The sequence below is a fragment of the Phocoena sinus genome, chromosome 4 (assembly GCF_008692025.1).
Source record: "Phocoena sinus isolate mPhoSin1 chromosome 4, mPhoSin1.pri, whole genome shotgun sequence".
Taxonomy (NCBI): Eukaryota; Metazoa; Chordata; class Mammalia; order Artiodactyla; family Phocoenidae; genus Phocoena; species Phocoena sinus.
In genome coordinates this window covers 142,320,840-142,340,161 of record NC_045766.1, presented here as the reverse complement: position 1 = coordinate 142,340,161, position 19,322 = coordinate 142,320,840, and positions in this window count along the sequence as shown.

Genomic DNA, 19,322 nt, shown 5'->3' with positions numbered 1-19,322 from the left:
AGGGGAGGAGGGCCCTTCACAAGGAAGGCAGAGGAGATGTTTGGAAAACAAAGGTTGCCCTGTTATGCAGGTAAGTTTCTCAGGTAAAAAGGCATCCCTGGTGAGCGCTCTCTTCCTGGTACCTTCCCCCTCTGCAATATAAGCAGGCAGAGGGGGAGGTATAGAAATTTTCCTGAATCTGCTGGGGGTCTGATTGCATTTAGCCCAAAATAATCACGGGAAACTGGCATATTTTGGGGTGGCAAAACGTGCCCCCCTTCAACGGCACGATTTCAAAAGACGTCAGAGGGCTTCCCTGGTGGCGCAGTGGTTGAGAGTCCGCCTGCCAATGCAGGGGACGCGGGTTCGTGCCCCGGTCCGGGAAGATCCCACATGCCGCGGAGCGGCTGGGCCCGTGAGCCATGGCCGCTGGGCCTGCGCGTCCGGAGCCTGTGCTCCGCGGCGGGAGAGGCCACAGCATTGAGAGGCCCGCGTAACGCAAAAAAAAAAAAAAAAAAAAAAAAAAAAAAAAAAAAAAGACGTCAGGACCCTGTGAACTTGAGTCTTCACACTTTGGAAGGAGAGCTTGTTTGGCATTCTTTATGTTTTTCTCTTTAAGATGGATTTCATCGAGGTAAAATGTACATATGATAAAATTTACTCGTTTAGTGATATATACCTCTATCAAACCATTATGTTGTACACCTGAAACTAATACGATGTTATATATCAATTATATCTCAATAAAAGCGTTCATCACTTGCAGGTGTACAGCTCTTCTCCGTCAGGATACAGAGCTTTCCCATCACCCCAAGAAGTTCCCTCCTGTCCCTTCCCTGTCAGTCACCTCCCCGCCTCAGCACTCCTGACTTACGTTCCTATATTTTTGCCTTTTCCAGAATGTCACATAAATAGAACCACACAGTACGTAGCTTTTAGTGTCTGGCTTCTTTCATGTAGCACAATGCTTTTGAGGTCGTCGTGTTCCTGTCTCGGTAACTGTTTACTGCTGAGGAGGGAGCGTTCCGTTGTATGGAGGTGATACTACTGCTTTATCCAAGTGCCAGGTGATGGCCATGTGGGTTGTTTCCAGTTTGGGTGATAAAGTTGCTAGATGTTTTCTCCTCTCGTGGGTAAACACCTGAGAGTGACACAGATGGCTCACGGGGGACAGCATATGTTTAACTGCAGAAGAAACTGTCGACCTGTCTTCCAAAGGGGTTGTAACACTGCACGTTCCCACCCGCTGTGTGTGAGTCCCACACCCCCACAGCCTTGCTGACACCTGATATTGCGGGCCTTTAAAATGTTACCCATTCCAATAGGTGTGTAGGGTATCTCATGATGTTAAGGTTCGTTTCCCTAATGACTAATGATGTTGAGCAGCTCTTCACGTGTTCATTTGGGGTCTGCATCTCTTGTCTGCAGTCTGCTCAGCCCATTTTTAGAAATGGAAGCTGCGTTTTCTTATTCCGGCTGCTCATGAGTGGTGGGGTGGGAGGCATCTCAACCTGTCAGTTCTAATCATTTTCCTTCATGTCACCTTTAGGATGCCCTGAGCATCCCTGAGGTTCTGTAGGACACATGCAGCCAATCTGGGAAGGCTCCTCGGGGTAAAGATCCCAGTACCTGGGCACGTGGGTCATTTGTGAGTACACGAAGTCCTCTCATGGACGCTGTAGGGATGGTTCAGTAAAGTGCCTCTCCAATTCTGTGTTCACATGCTCTCCTGAGTGGGAAAGAAAGTGTGGACCATGCAGCTGTTGCATTTAGAATCCCCTGAACCTGAAGCCTGCCTGGTGCTGGGCCCTCAGGGGTGGCCGATTTCAGCTGGTCTGAACCAAGTTCTTCTGGCAGAGAAGGCCACAGGAGCCCTGTAGCAAGGCCACCTTAAGGCTCTAGACGGGAAGGGCGTGACTGGACCCAGAATGGACTGCCCCAGACCTCTGGAACCGCATACACATATGCTAAGAAGGGGTTAGCCATCTATTGATGGTGCCTTTGAAACCCATTCTGGAGGCACGAGCCCCGCCGTGGTCTGGGTGGGCAGCTTCCCAGAGCACGCAGAAGTCCAGGAGATGCACTTTGAACGCACGAATCAGCAGCTCATGGGAAATGTGACTTTTTAAAATGGAGAGCGACTGCGTGAAGTCGCGTGCATGCTGGGAAATCAAGGTAGGTTTCCTTGCGTGTAGATACAGGCCTTCACCTGACAATGTCAGAGGATGCACCCACTTGGGTTTGAGGAAAGATGCAGTCGGAGGACCAGAGGACCAAGCCGGGGCCTGCAAAAGGGGTGCAGCAGAGCGGGCTGGCAACCAGGCAGATGGATTTAGGGCCTTGGGGATAAGCAGGCAGGAGTCAGGCTCTAGCACCCTGGGATTGGGAGCTGGTTCATCCAGGGGTGGAGAAGTCCCTCCAGGGTCATCAGCCATTGCGGGGAAGGGGCTCCAGGGACAGGGCAGGGTGAAGCCTCCACACCAGCATCACACATAGGACGGATTACGATGACAAAGTGCAGTCGCCCTGCAGGTGGTGGGAGGAAAGTTATGGCACAGTAGGTACCACCAGGTCTGGCTGGGTTGGGGGAGGGTGGGGTGTTGTTGCCAGGCAACGGGTCCCTGTGTCCTCCGCCTCCCCACCCCCAAGCTGGGTCCCACGCGTCGACACATGCCCAGCACTGCGTGGGACGGCCACAGCGGGCCTAAGATCACAGTCCCAATTGCAGTGACCCTACAAGAACTCTGAGAGGCTGCCCCCAGCAGAGCGGCCCCAAGCTATTTGTCTCCCTGGGTCCAGAGGAGGTGAGGAAGCGTCTGGCAAGAGAACCAGGAATGTATGTTCTATGTATGAATAGAACGTAAAGCGGGGTGGGACTCAACAGTGGCGGTTAGGGATGTCCTGCCATCTCTGGACCTTAGCAAGGCACACGAGGCTGGGCTGTTGCAGCTCAGCCTGTCTCTCCAGCCCTTTGAAGCCTGCAGGTGGGCCAAGATGCCATCCGGTAGAGCTAACTTCAGCTCAGGGAGCTCACACAGCTTCTCCCTCCTCCTCCCTGCAACGTCCTTCTCCCACCTCATGCTTAGCCAGCTCCTTGCCATTCTCCCAGCCTCAACCTGGTGTCACCTCTTCTGGGGAGCCCTCCTTGACCTCTGCACAGGGCTAAGTAGTTTTTCCTCACTGTTCCATTGGGATTCAGGTGCATTCGGGGCCCAGCACTTATCTCTTGGAGGCAATCGCACGTACCTTGTCACCTGTCCCGCACCTTTTCTCCCTGCTTGCAGCCCCAGGGTTTAGCATCCTGCCTGGCACGGAGAGGAGCTCCATGCTCTTGGAGACCAGATGAGGCATGAAGATCAAGGAGGAGTAGTGGGGGATGAGGGTGGAAAGGAAGATGGGGCCAGGGGTTGGGGGTGGTACAATTGGATTGACGTGGGGAGAGCAGATAGGACTTGGGAGATAGTCATAAGCTCTGATGGCGGTGGACAGGGCCAGGTCGGGCTGGGTCGCGCGGTCAGAGATGTAGGGGTGGGGCCTGGTCACATGCACAAGGCAGCTGAGAGAGGGAGGCCTGGAGCAGGGATGGGACGATGGGACGGAGTAGGGAGCTGTTGGGTGGAGGCGGGGTTGAAGGTGGGAGGGTGGGGCTGGGGCGCAAGGAGGAGGGGAAGGGCTGAATGTGTGCGGTCAGGTCTGACCCAGAGTTTTTGACCGTTCTGGTGGTGACGGCACAGAGTAGCTGTTCACTGAATAGTTGTCCAGTGAAGGCACTCACGTCTCTCCTGACACGGCCGACTCACTTTCAAGTCTAGGCGTGGTGCTGCCCGCAAAGTGTCTCGCTGGGAATAACCCTGGAGCTTCGTACGGAGACCACGGCGCTGCAGAGAGCGTGCTTCCAGATCCAGAGGCTCAGCTGCGGCGACAGAAGAGGTCCACAGGCTGGACCACTTAGTGCTGAAGAAGGAGGCTCTGGGTCCAAACTGAGTCACATCCCCACCCTGCCAGGGATGAGCTGTGTGACCTTGAGTGAGTTACTTAACCTCTCTGTGCCTCGGTCTCCCCCTAGGTTGTTGAAGGGTTGAGTTAGTGAGTCTCAAGTGTTAGACAGTGGACAGGTGCCCAGCATGATGTAAACCTCTAAGAGTATGAGTTACTTGTTTCAGATTTTGTTTCCTGTTCAGCTCACTGCTAGTACTGGCTCTCAGAGCATAGCCTTGTTCCGTGCCATTTTACGTGCACTCATTCTATACATCACAGACCGTGTGGCTTAAACAAGAGAACTTTGTGCTCTCACAGTTCTGGGGGCCACAAGTCCCAAATCAAGGAGTTAGCAGGGCCATGCTTCCTCTGCGGACTCTACGGGAGGGTCCTTCCCGCCTCTCCCAGCTTCTGTGGGTGCCACACTCCATGGCCCTCCTTGGCTTGTAGACACAGCACTCCAATCTCTGCCCCGTTGTCACACGGCCTCCCTGTGTGTCCCCTGTGTCTTTATCTCTCTCTCCTTATGACCCCAGTCATTAGATTACAGACCAGCTCATCCACAACGACCACATTTTAACTTGATGACATCTGCAAAGACCCTGTTTCCAAAGAAGGCCACGGTCACGGATATTGGGGTCAGGACTTCAGCATATCTTTTGGCAGACACGATTCACCCCATCACACTGCCTCTTGTGGAAACTTCTAAAAATGGTGGGGACAGTATTTTCACTCCAGACACTTGAAATAGCAGATTTTTAAAAATGGATTTCACAAATGAGCATTGGGCAACCACTGAAGGATGTGTTAGAGCAGGTGCTGGCTGCTCCTATGTGAGGTTTCATTAATAGTTGGGGAGAGTACAGGAATTAACCCACCTGTGTGTGCACAGAAACTACTTATATTTTGACTTTATGGGATTTACTCGTTCATTTGTTCATTCAATGAATATTTATTGCATTCCTTTGCATTCTAGCGTCTGTGAAACATAAAATGAGATATGAGGTCCTGGTCCTCAGTACCATCATCCGCTGGGAATTGCTGGTCAGCTTCAAGCAGTGGGGAGCCCTTTCCCCTGTGTCTCACTGCACAGTTCCTCTAACTCTGGTCCAGCTTTTTCCGGCTTCAACCTGTCCTGAGCTTCCTTCTCCTCTAAACGTCCCATTTTCCATTCCAAATCGAGCTGGTTTCCCACTCCCTTCTCCCTGTACCCAGGAGGGAGACACACGTGATCTGAGCTTCTGTTTGTGTCTTGCATGCAGCTGGATCTGGCAGAGTCTCCGTGCCTATGGACCCCTGCCATGGGTGGACAGGACAGCCACTTTCAACATTGTTCTTCAGACGTACTCACCACTGTGATTATACAAGCTACACATGCGCACGGTGACCCAGGTATTGGTGGAATTCAGAATCTTCGTGAAGGGAAACTTACAGGTTTTGCACAGCAAAGGAAACTATAAACAAAATGAAACGACAACCTACAGACTGGGAGAAAATATTTGCAAACGATGCGACCATCAAGGGCTTAATTTCCAAAACATACAGACAGCTCATAGAACTCAATAATTAAAAAAAAAAAACAAAACCCAATCGAAAAATGGGCAGAAGACCTAAATAGACATTTCTCCGAAGGAGTCATGCAGACGGCCAAGAGGCACATGAAAAGATGCTCAGCATCACTAATCGTTAGAGAAACGCAAATCAAAACTACAGTGAGGTACCACCTCACACCGGTCAGAAAGGCCATCACCAGAAAGTCTACAAGTAATAAATGCTGGAGAGGGCGTGGAGAAAAGGGAACCCTTGTGTACCATTGGTGGGAATGTAAATTGGTGCAGCCACGGTGGAGAACAGTATGGCGGTTCCTCAAAAAACTAAAAATAGAGTCACCATATGATCCAGCAATCTCACTGCTGGGCGTATGTCCACAGAAAACTCTAATGTGAAAAGATCCATGCACCCCAGTGTTCATAGCAGCACTATTTACAATAGCCAAGACATGGAAGCAGCCTAAATGTCCATTGACAGATGAATGGATAAAGAAGATGTGGTATATATATATATATATATATATATATATATATATATATATGTGTGTGTGTGTGTATATACACACACACACACACACACACACAATGAAATGTTAGCCATAAAAGAGAATGAAAAAATGCCATTTGCAGCAACATGGATGGACATAGAGATGATCATACAAGTAAGTCAGAGAGAGACAAGTATCATATGATACCCCACTTATACGTGGAATCTAAAATAGGACACAAGTGAACTTACCTATGAAACAGAAACGGACAGACATAGAAACCAAAGTTATGGTTGCCAAAGGGAAAGGGTAGGAGGAGGGATAAATTAGGAGTTTGGGATTAGCAGACCCAAACTACTATATAAAAAACAGATAAACAACAAGGACCTACTGTACAGCATGGGGAAATGTATTCAATATCCTGAAAAACAGAAAAAAAAATCTTTGTGAAGGGAAGAATAGCCAATGTCATGTGAATAATGAAGTGTCAGCCGTTTAAACATCTCAAACAAGTGCCGTTTTACAAGAAAAATAATAAATGTAGTGTGTTAGGGTTCTCCACAGAAGCGTAACCAATAGTCAGTAGGGTAACAGGGTGTGTGTGTCTGTGTGTCTGTGTATCTATATATCTATTGTATATTGAGAGAGAGGGAAATATTTATTTTAAGGAATTATTTTACACAGTTATGGGGGCTGGTAAATCCAAAATCTGTAGGGTGGGCGGGCAGACTGGGGACTCAGGGAAGAGTTGCAGTTTGAGCCCAAAGTCCGTTTTTGGCAGAATTCCTTCTTCTTTGGGGGACGTCGACCTGTTTTGTCTTCAGCTGATTGGATGAGACCACCCCCCAATACAGAGGGCAGCCTGTTTTATTCAAAGTCTACAGATTCAATATTAATCTCGCCTAAAAAATTACCTTCACAGAAACATCTAAAATCATGTTTGACCAAAATCTGGGTACTGCAGCCTAGCCAAGTTGACACATAAAATTAACCATCACATATGACTAATCTAGTTTTTAATTTAGTTTTATGTTTTGAAAATGAGTTAAGGTTTTGTAAAGCTCCCAGTTAAAATGAACAATGCAAGAATGAGAATAGAGAAGGCTCACCGTTGAAGAGAATGACACGTGGGTCTCTCAGACCTTGGACGCGACGTCTGTGCGGGGCGGAAGCGCGGCCATAACTGTGCGTCATCAGCAGACACTCCGCTTCATTCCCACCTATGTACAAGTGATCAAGCATATTTACCACTCGCGCCCTCTTCACTTACCTTTGCGTTTTCCGTTATTGCTTTTTTCCCTGAAGAGGATGAAAATACAATGGAGTTAATGATAGTTAATGACGACATGGCAATTCATAAGCATCTCAATGGCCTAGAGTACCACAAGTGTCAATGACGGGCCGGTGCACTGGACATATCTGTCACAGGCTGGCTGGATGCCTGATGGACGTGAATCAGGAAGTGCTGGGGGCTGTTGAATTATTCCTGGGCGCCGGAGCCATCCTGTGGACTGTAGAAGGTTGTGCAGAATCCCTGGCCCCGCACCCATGAGATGTCAGTAGCAACCCTCTTAGTTTTGACAATCAAAAGCATCTCCAGAAGTTGCCCAATGTCCTCCAGCTGGAGCGGGCCCCAGAGCATCAGGCATAGCCAGCAGGAGCCAGGCTGTGTGGGGGTGGGAGGAGCCTGGGGGGTGGGTCACGGCAGGCTGAAGCTAAGAGGCCGCACAGACTGTGCACAGGGAGGACGATGACCTTGGTCGGGGGGTAGGAGCCCAGGAGCTCCAGGGCTTGACACTTTCACGCAGTGCTGGACATGTGTCAAGGCGTGGGACACAGCTTGGGGGTGGGGAGGCGGAGGACACAGGGACCCGTTGCCTGGCAACAACACCCCACCCTCCCCCAACCCAGCCAGACCTGGTGGTACCTACTGTGCCATAACTTTCCTCCCACCACCTGCAGGGCGACTGCACTTTGTCATCGTAATCCGTCCTATGTGTGATGCTGGCGTGGGGGCTTCACCCTGCCCTGTCCCTGGAGCCCCTTCCCCGCAATGGCTGATGACCCTGGAGGGACTTCTCCACCCCCGGATGAACCAGCTCCCAATCCCAGGGTGCTAGAGCCTGACTCCTGCCTGCTTATCCCCAAGGCCCTAAATCCATCTGCCTGGTTGCCAGCCCGCTCTGCTGCACCCCTTTTGCAGGCCCCGGCTTGGTCCTCTGGTCCTCCGACTGCATCTTTCCTCAAACCCAAGTGGGTGCATCCTCTGACATTGTCAGGTGAAGGCCTGTATCTACCATGCAAGGAAACCTACCTTGATTTCCCAGCATGCACGCGACTTCACGCAGTCGCTCTCCATTTTAAAAAGTCACATTTCCCATGAGCTGCTGATTCGTGCGTTCAAAGTGCATCTCCTGGACTTCTGCGTGCTCTGGGAAGCTGCCCACCCAGACCATGGCGGGGCTCGTGTCTCCAGAATGGGTTTCAAAAGCACCATCAACAGATGGCTAACGCCTTCTTAGCACGTGTGTAAGACAGTTGATTCCCTTCCCATCCGAGACAAAAGCTACTTACTGGATACACTCTGCCACGTTTGGGAGTGTTAGTTAATTAATCCGGGACTGATTAATGCAGCCAGAGCAAAGATTCAACAGGCAGGGGTGGCAGGCTATGGGGCAGTGGCCAGAGTAGAGCTAATGGCATGCATGAGGGTATGAGAAGGAAGTGGAAAAGGGGGAGCAGCAGTCTGGACTGGGCCCTAGGGAACACCTCCCTCCCTCTCCACCTGGCAGACCCAGGGAGTCACAGTGCCCTAGAATCACCCCGCTGGATGTTTGCATCAGTGCCTATGCCTGCTATCTTATTTCAGGCCCTTTCCATTTCCCATCGCAAACATTGCAGAAGACCCACAGCTTCCAGGCTCTTCCCTCTCCTCTCCTCCAGTCCTCTACAGAACACCCAGGCTCACCAGCTGGACATGTCTCTCCCGATGGTAAAATCTCTCACTCTGTCCTTGTCACCCAAGGGAAGGCATGGGCTCACAGAGCCCACACCTGTCCATGCTCAGCCCTCGGCCCCGTGGGCACCAGCTGGGCCCACGTTAGTGCAGTGTGGACTCCGTTAGGGCAGGAGCTTTGCTTTACCTATTGATCTGTCCTAAGGGCTAGAAGAGTGCCCAGCATGAAGTAGGTGCAGGAGAAAGCAAGAGAGAAAGACAGAAAGAAAGAAAGAAAGAAAGACAGAACGAAAGAAAGAAAGAAAGAAAGAAAGAAAGAAAGAGAGAGAGAGAGAGAGAGAAAGAAAGAAAAGAAAGAAAGAAAGAAAGAAAAGAAAAGAAAGGAAGGAAGGAAGGAAGGAAGGAAGGAAGGAAGGAAGAAAAAGAAAGAAGAGAAAAGAAAGAAAGAGAAAGAAAGAAGGAAAGAAAGAAAAAGAAAGAAAGAAAGAAAGAAAAAGAAAGAGAAAGAAAGAAAGAAAAGAAAGAAAGAAAGAAAAAGACGGAAGCAAGAAAGGGAGAGAGAGAGAGAGGGAGGGAGGGATGGAGGAAGAAAGAAGACAAGTAAGTGACCGTTGGGTTTGGTCCCATGGAGGTCACCGGTGACCTTGGCAAGTGATGGAGACTCAGGAAGACTGGAGTGAACTGAGGAACACCCAGGGGGAGGGGTGTGAACAGAAATGGGAACACAGACACCTTCCGAGTGTCCTGATCATGCTGTATTTCATGTTGATGACCTCATGCACACCATTGGCAAGTCGAGCTCCTTCAAGACGGGGCCTGGGCCTTGTGCATCTCTGCCCCCACCAGCAGCACAAGCACCCCTGCCCCTTCGCCCATGCTCGGTAAACTTACTGAACACCTGGACAAAGCTGTTGGTGAGGGCTTCCCTGGTGGCGCAGTGGTTCAGAATCCGCCTGCCAATGCAGGGGACACGGGTTCGAGCCCTGGTCCGGGAAGAGCCCACATGCCACGGAGCAACTAAGCCCGTGCGCCATAACTCCTGAGCCTGCGCTCTAGAGCCCGCGAGCCACAACTCCTGAGCCCGTGCGCCACAACTACTGAGGCCCGCGCACCGAGAACCCGTGCTCCGCAACAAGAGAAGCCACTGCAATGAGAAGCGTGCGTACCGCAAAGAAGAGCAGCCCCCGCTCACTGCAACTAAAAAGAAAGCCTGCGTGCAGCAATGAAGACCCAACGCAGCCAAAAATAAATAAATAAAAAATAAATAAAAGCTGTTGGTGAGAAACATCACTTTTGCTCATAACCCATCAGCCATAACTGATGCCCCCTAATGGCAGGGGGCAGGACATGTAATTATCATGAGTGCCCTGGGGTGGTCAGAAGGAGACTCAGAGAGAAGCCCAGAAAGTCTCTGCTGCTCTGTAAAAGGGAACCCCATTCCATCCACTGTCAATGGAGCCCCCCTGGGGCCGGCGCCCACCTGCCTCGCGTCTTCACGCTGAGAGACAAGCGTGCTGAGGAAGACGTGGGCTCTGCCCTTGCAGAGCTCTGAACCTCAGCCCGGTGACAGGCATGTAAACCCACATTTCTTCACGAGAGGAGTGTCCCAGGCCCCCAGGTGTTGCTTGTTGGGAGGGTCAGAGGGGCAACACCCAAAGGTGGCCTTTGAAAGATGGACAGGAGTTTTCCCGCTCGCTTGCTCTGGAGTGAGGCAACACAGCACTCACACACCGTGTGCCCCAGACCAAGGACAACGGAAGGTCTGTCACAGGCACTGTCAGAGCCTTCACAGAGTTCCAGTTACTCTGCATGAAACCATCTGGGTCATCAGTGCACTGCAGAACCCTGAAAGTTAATTTAGAATTTCCTGATTATCAATGAATGTCTATTTCCCCTGTCATTACAACTCCGTGGTCAAGTTTATAATTGCTATAATTCAGTAACGAATTTCACCACCAAAAATAATTTTGAGCTGGCTCGGTGAGCGTACATTAGCGTTACCTCAGTAAAGCATCAGAGGAGCGAAGCATCCCAGTGCCACGGATCAGACCCGCCCCACCTGCCATGGGTCGCTTCACACTCCAAGCTGTACCGCAGGAGCCAGGCACCGCCGCGGTGCTGACCTTCTCTTCAGGTCCTGCACCCGGCGTCCCTAACAGGGCTTCACTCACAGCACATCCGGGAACTTCCCCCCTCGCCCAAACTTAATACGTCTTTACTTAGCAACATCTCCTAAGGTCCTACTTTTAAAATATTATAGATTCGTATGGAATTTCCTCGCATTTTTCTGTACGTGCCAATTTATAGGTTTCCCTGGCTTTTGTATTGCCATTATTATTTTCAAATGGGAATACGTGCAATTTTGAGCACATTACTTCTATCAATTTATTATGACATCTGTCGTATCACATGAGGGATTCTGTCTTTATTTCGTGACTTTTTTGTTAATCTGCAACATCGTTTTCTTTTTTAAATTTATTTTTTATGGAAGTATAGTTGACTTATAATGTGTAAGTTTCTGGTGTACAGCAAAGTGATTCAGTTATACATACATATATATATTCTTTTTCATATTCTTTTCCATTATGGTTTGTCACAAGATATTGAATATAGCTCCCTGTGCTCTACAGTGGGACCTTGTTGTTTATCCATTCTGTGTATAATAGTTTGCATCTGCTAATCCCAAATTCCCACTCCACCCCTCCCTCACCCCACCTCCTCCTTGTCTGTTCTCTATGTCTGTGAGTCTGTTTCTGTTTCGTAGATAAGTTCATTTGTGTCGTATTTTGCGACACTGCGGTAGCTTCTCTTGTTGCGGAGCACGGGCTCTAGGCACGCGGGCTTCAGTAGTTGCGGCGCACGGGGCTTAGTTGCTCCGTGACATGTGGGATCTTCCTGGACCAGGGATCGAACCCGTGTCCCCCGCATTGGCAGGCGGATTCTTAACCACTGCACCACCAGGGAAGTCCCCATGCATTGTTTGTTTTTTGCGGTACGCGGGCCTCTCACTGTCATGGCCTCTCCCGTTGCGGAGCACAGGCTCCGGAGGCACAGGCTCAGCGGCCATGGCTCACGGGCCCAGCCGCTCCGCGGCATGTGGGATCTTCCCGGACCGGGGCACGAACCCGTGTCCCCTGCATCGGCAGGTGACCTCTCAACCACTGCGCCACCAGGGAAGCCCTATCATTGTTGTGTAATCTCATATTCAGGATCACCCCATGCATCTTGCTCGTCATTCTCACCATCTCCTCCAGGAACACTTTTATCTGCACTTATTCTAGATCTAGTTATTCTTCCCTGGAATAGCTTTAAGTAGTTCTTTAAGGAAGGAGTAGAAATGACAACAATAATACCTAATTCTCGTTGAATGCTTACTATAGGCTAGGCAGTGCTAAGGAGGACCTTTATTGTCTCATTTAATCCTCATACATGTGTCTCATTTAATCCTCATACATGACCCGCGGAGGTGTGGATTGTCAACGCTCCCGTCTGAAGGATGAGGACTGCAGGTTGCCGAGGTTACGTATTAATAACTTGCCCAGGGCCACCCAGTTATTCAGTTGAAGAGCTGGCACTGATCAATCCCACCACCACACTCTCAGCACCGCCTACTCTGCCTCTTGGTGCTCTCCTTAATAAAAAGAAAAAACATCAACACCCTGCATTTCTTGCGGTTGTGTCTGAGCCAGACCAGCCATGCCTATTAAAATCACCGCAGCTCAAGTTTTCTTTCACTGTGATCAGTGACGGTAGGTTCATCACTCCTAATTGCAGAATTAAACCCTAGTTTCTCAGCTGAGGGAAGCTTCTTCATTTATTACGCTGTCGATACCAAGTTGCAGACTTGCAGGCCTGTCAGTTTCAGTAACATCTCCACAACAGCTCAGCTATGCTTGGTGACATTTTGTTTTTATAATATGTCCCACGAGGCGTCAATGGTATGATTTTTGCTTATTATCTCTTTACCGTTTTATACAGATTGGACCCTGCTAAAAACATTACCTGAGCAATTCTCTCCTGAAAGTTAGCTTAGACCTGCTAAAACAACTGATGGCTTATAGTATACTACAGTATGATTACCTTGGTGGCCACTTAGATTTTTTGGTACCTGAGCCCAAGATAGGCCACTGACTCTAGCAGGCACTAAAAGGCAATGAAAACAGTGAGGTCCCCTTTCTGGCAGCACTGGGAGGGGATTTTAGTGTTAATTCAGAATTCTGATAAGCTAACTTCAAGCCCAGGAAAAAGATCACAGCACTTAATTTTAGAAGAATTATTACACCGCTGATGAAACAGTGGTGAGAGTATCTCAATAAGCATGCCATCAGGATGAAATCAATCACTCCAGTCCATTGAGTGCAAGGGGAGGACTAAATCTGAAACGGAAATCAGATTTCAGAGGGATGCCCAAACGTTTTTTCACGCTTACCTCCCTATCACATACTCTGAATACTTTATTTTTTTAATTTAGTCGATTTTTAGAAGTCAAAACTCCTTGGGAATGTTTCCAAGCATCCTTTGAGAATCCTAGGCTTATCATAGCCAGTGATACATCAAGTGAATTAAATACGCAGGCTTGGTAAAACCTCAGATGTCATCACTGTGGTTTTCGGTCATGGGTCAGCCTCACCTATCAACTTTCGAAGTGTTAAAACATTGGCAATGATTTGCCTACCTTGTTAAGAAAGCAAGCAAGCATAAAAGGGACAGGGTATCTATTTTCAGAAGTAGTCATTTCACAGAGAACCAGACAGGGTACCAAATCAATAGAGTCACATACTGAGGGGGGGATTCTGTCTAATGGAGGAAGCAGATCAAATCATTTGACCCAGTTTTTACGAGTGCTTCGTAAGCAAACTCCAAGTTCTATAATGTTTTATCAAGTCTAGTTCTATAGTTGCTATTTTAATATTAATTGGGGGGGGACTATTAAAGACGCTTAAATGTGTCAAATGTATAGCACAAAACGTGACAAAGATCAAAAGGCATCTTGGAGGTGATTCAGTACAGTAAGTACTTTTAAAATCAAATTTAAATGCACGTTTGTATTTCTTTTTTCAGTAGGGTGACTCACGTTCTGGACCAGGGTCAACGGCGCTGACTCTTACTGAAAGAAAAGGGGCAAAGCTTTAAAGTCTCCAAGACTTTTTTTAAAAAGGAAAAGAGAAAGAAACAAAAAACAGTGGCACCTCTGATCTTTTAAAAATGGCTTCAGGGTCAGATCAATTTTGTCAGCGTTTTTAGCCCTCTGTTCACTCTGTACACGGAAACACACAACGCTGGAGGTCCAAACGGGACAAAGTTAGCCATTTGTGAGTGTCCTGGTGAGAGACACCCCCATTCCGCTCGTAGGTACCCAGAACAAACTGCTGTTTGGGAAGGGCCGCCCCACCAATACCCTTTGCTGAGTTCGTTTTTCTCCCACAATCTGGTGTCTTGGTCTAGAGATCCAGAATGCCTGTCAGCTCCCTCGTGCCTGCCCTGGACCCAGCACAGCCTTTGTCAGGGATGAAGCTGGAACACCTTGCTTCGTGGCCGTTTACGGGAAGCGGGTGGCTGATTGACTCCAGAGCTCTCATTGTGGCACAGAGAGGACAGAGGCTGGCAGGGCCACCTCCTGCCTCAGGCCCGCCCTGCATCTGGGTCCCCGGGAGAGGCGGAACCGCCTGCCTTGGGCTCCACAGCTCTGAGCACACACGGGTCTCACAGAGTTTACACCTGGACTGACAATTCACATCTATCTCCCCAGAGAGGATGCCAGTTCCTTGAGGGCAGGGACCACCCGGTATTCATCTTTGCAGTCCAAGAGCCTGGGGCACGGCGGGCACGTAAATCATAATACTGAAGGTGGGGAGGGTGAAGAGGAGAGATGGCCGAGGGGTGGACCCGATCCGCTTCCTCACACGCCTCACTCTTCACAGAAAAAGTAGCTCATCAAGCACAGGCAGTGGGCTGCAGGTCCCTCAGCTTCCTGCTTCCTTCTAGGTCTCCCGGCTGCACACGCCTTTCTCCCTGCCCCGACCACCCAACCTCAGCTCTGGGCCCTGGGTTACCCCTCCCCATTAGAAGAGAAAGAAGATAGGGGCCAACCAGTTAACCATGCTTCCAGAGATCTGAAATATTTTCAGAGCGGCTTATCTGCAGGTCTCAGCCTTTGCTGTCTGCCCTGGTTCTGACCTCTATTGCTCCACGGCCTGGCCTTTACGAGCCTCACCTTCCTGGGGTGTAGACAGCCGTGGTCATTCTAAAGGGCAGGGGAGCCGTGAGGGTCTGATCACGATTGAGGAAAGACATTTGTTCAGCAGGGGCTGCCATTTTTCACCCTGCTCCACGGCCTGGGGACGTAGATCCATCTTCCTTTACCAAAGGAATCCCACGGTGCAGCTATTAAAAGAACTGCATTCCTCCCCATCTTTCATGAGAGCAGCTTATGGAAGGGCACACAAGAAAACCCATCTAAATCCATGTTCTTATTGCACAGTTCATAATCAAATACCCAGAATTACAACTTCTATTGGAAACACACACACACACACACACACACACACACACAGAGTCCTCTCCCAATCTTGCCGAAGGCAAAAGGGCTGCTAGGAACTGGCGTTGAGGTGCTGACGTGATTCAGTTGCTATCAGTGGCAACTGTCAGCCGAATTGGAGGACCTGGAGGTGCCTAGGTCTTTAAGGACCAGGGTGGTGGGAAGAGAGAGGAGGGGCGAGCAGGTCCTGCCTCTAAAGAAAAGAGCACGGCGGGCTGAACCTTCTACTCGGGGGGTTCTTCAGTTCGGTACCCTCCCTTTTCTTACCGTGATGTGCAAAGGCCAGGCTTCTCAACAGTGAGGACACAGTGGAATTGACACTCAACCCAGCCCAGTCTCAACCATGCTCAAGAGAGAGCTGGGGCCCACCCAGTTCTGAGGTTCGCTGGTATCTCATATGGCATACACCATGAGGGTGGTTGTCATAATCCATTCACACAGAATCGAACATGTCACCACTTCTCATTTCCTCTTTTTTCCTCCACGGCTGACATGGAAACAGGGACACTGTGTTCACGTGTCGTAGGTTAAAGAGTAGCCTCCAAAAGCATCTGGTCCTAATCTCTGGAACCTGTGATGTGACCTTATTATGGAAAAGGGGTCTCTGCAGATGTGATTAAGTTGAAGGTCTTGAGATCGGAAGATGATCCCTGATTACCTGGGTGAGGCCTAAATGCCATCCCAAGCGTCCTTAGAAGAGAAAGGCCGCAAGACAAGGAATGCCAGCAGCCATCCAAAGGTCAGAGGCCACCAAGAGTTTCTCCCCTGTATCCTCCTGAGGTACCACGGTCCCACTGGCACCTTGATTTCAGCCCAGTGATACTGACTTCAGATTTCTGACCTCCAGAACCATGAAAGAATAAATTTCTGCTGTTTTAAGTCACCAAGATTGGGGTAATTTGTTAAAGAAACCACGGAAAATGAATCCACCTCTCTCTACCTTAACCTGACTGTTTAAAGGGACAACCCCTCAACTTAACAGGTTGGGCAAATTTGGACGCCTAGACACAAGTTCAAAATGAAACAGAGAATCACAGCCAGTTAAAACTTCCCACTTCCAGGGAATTCCCTGGCGGTCCAGTGGTTAGGACTCTGCGTTTCCACTGCCAAGGGTGCAGGTTCAATCCCTGGTCAGGGGTCTAGATCCCGTAAGCCACATGGCCAAAAATCATAATAATAAATAAATAAAATCTTCCCACTTCCAAATATGTAGAGGCTTATGTTTTTAAACCCCAATTTACAAAAGGGCTGTTTGGTACAAGAGATACAAACAAGTCGAGTTATGGTATTACTGACACAGACTCAGACATCACTGTGATAGTCTCTGAGGGAAAACTGGCCATCGAGGGCAGATGGCCCAGGACACAGCGCTAGCGACAGGCCCAAAGCTCTGGGACTCACAGGTTCACAGGCACAGTCTCTGCACCAAGAGCCCACAAGTGAAGCAGCTGACCTGCTAGCAGCTGGTAACCGATGAATAATGTCACAGCAAAGCCACCGCAGCACAGGGGCAGGTGGCCTGGGGCTGAAGTTTGGAGGAGAAACGGGATCTGCCGGCAGGCTGAATAGGAAAAGGGCATCTGGGCAGTGCCGGTCCCAGCCATGCGTGGCTGGAGCAGTTGGTGCAGGGGGGACGCCCAGAGCCATCTCCACTCCACTTTGTAGGTCGTGCCAGCACTGAGGCCGCAGACAACATCCAATTTGCACTTAGAGAGATAAATCGGACTAAAAACGTTCTGGGTTGGCACGGAAAGGCGCAAACCCGAAGCAGGAACGTGGCTGAGTGGCTACAATGACTGGCCAGAGGCCCTGGAGCCAGGGAGCGGCAGTAGAAGGGCAGGTGAGGACAGATCAGGGGTGTTTAGAGGTAGATTGATAAGACTGAGTGACGGCTGAATGCAGACACTGAGAGAGAAGAGTCTAAAATTACCATCAGCCTCTGGCTGGGGTGACAGGGCAGTCCCACTAAGTAGGACAGGGATAGGGGAGGAAGAAAAGGTTCAAGGGACGACAGAAAGAACTTAGGAAGTTGAGCTATGTGAGCGCAGAGCTGTAGGTTATCCAAACGGTGATATCTAACGAGAAGCTGTCCAGATAAATGATGTGAACTGTGTCTAAATAAATCTACATGTACATGGAGCTAGAACTCCTGCCGGGATGCATCCGTGTATGGATGACACAAAATAAAAATATGAACACAAGGTCAGGCACCACGCTGGGCACCGGGCAGGCAGAGGGGAACAGGAAGCCCACTGAGGGGGAGAGGTTGCTGGCAGGCAAATCCAATAGCAAGTGCACACGTGTATAACAAGCTACACAAGCTGCTATGGGAGCACAGAGGGGGGCCCCAAATGCATAATGAGGCTGAGTGATAACAGGGGAGGGGGCTGGGGGAGTCCTGGAGGAAGGAACGTGAACCAGCAAGATAAAATTATCAAGGGGAGAGTGTGCACAGGGCAGGGGGAGGAAGAGCTCAGGGGAGAGGACAACGGACAAGGACACTCAGAGGTGAGAGGCAGAGTGTGACTTGTTCGGAGAGGACGTGTGTCCACGTGGGTGCGGGGGGACGCGGGATTAGAGGCGGGCTGTCACCAGTTTGGTCAGTCACATTACGAAATTTGAATGTCATCCTTAAAGCAATAGAGAGCCATCAGCAACTTAAGCAAGGGAGTGGCATGACACCTTTGGCTTTTCAAGAGGATCACTTGAACTGCAGCACGAGGGTGGATTGAACGGGAACATCCTGGAGGCTGGGGAGCAGTTAGGAAGTTGGGGACTGGCCCGTGGTTACATTATCAGAGGTACAGCCAGGAGGTGGATGGCCCCGATTTGGTGACGGGCCGAATACTGGTGATGAGGGAGGGGCTCTGGCTCAGGCAGCTGGGCTCACGTCCCAGGGATGGACAGGACGGCATGGGGTGAGTGAAACAGGAGGGCCACAGTCAGAACGTCAGGAGACCCAAACTGTGAGGACGGTCTGGGCAGAGGAGCTGACACAGGAGGCTGAGAACCAGAGGTCAGATAACGGGTAGAAAATCCAGGGGAGGGAATTCCCTGGAAGTCCAGTGGCTAGGACTCCGCGCTCTCACTGCCGAGGGTGCAGGTTCAATCCCTGGTCGGGGAACTAAGGTCCCACAAGCCATGTGCTGCGAGGCCAAAAAAGAAAAAGAAAAGAAAATCCAGGGGAATGAAGCATCACTGAAACAAGTAGGTTTGAAGGAGGAATTGGTAGGGTCACAAACCAAAGAGCCAACTGAACAAACTGCTGGATTTAGCAGTCAGGTCTCTTTTAGTGAAATGGCCTGATCACATGGCTTAAAGAGGAGACACCAACGTGTATCTTCCTGAGGCAGCTGGAAGGGATGCAGGCAGAAGGCGATTGCTTTTGGCATACGGTACAGTACACTGAAAACTAGAAAAGCCAGCTTATAGCTCTGGTTACACAGCTGGTACACGTTTTCTCACCCGTAACGTGGGGACAACTATGTGTGCTCGCCCAGCCTAACCACAGGGGACCCTAAAACTCAAGGCCCTTTGAAAGACTTATAATCACTGTTCTTTTAGTTCAAAGCCACTTTTTGCTCCACCACCATTCAGTTCAAAATACAAAGAGACTTTTTCAAGTTTTTAAAGAGTTGCAGAAGAAAACTTTTAGGTGCAAGATTCTTCCTTTGAGACTGAGTCCTCTTAAAATTAGTGGAACGAAAACAATTGACAATAGAGCTGTTCATTTTGCAACACGTTTTTAATTTTAATCAACCTAATGCAAGATTATTTCTTGCACATGTTCCTCAGACGTTTCATAAATTTTTTTTTACCTAGGGTCGTATGTA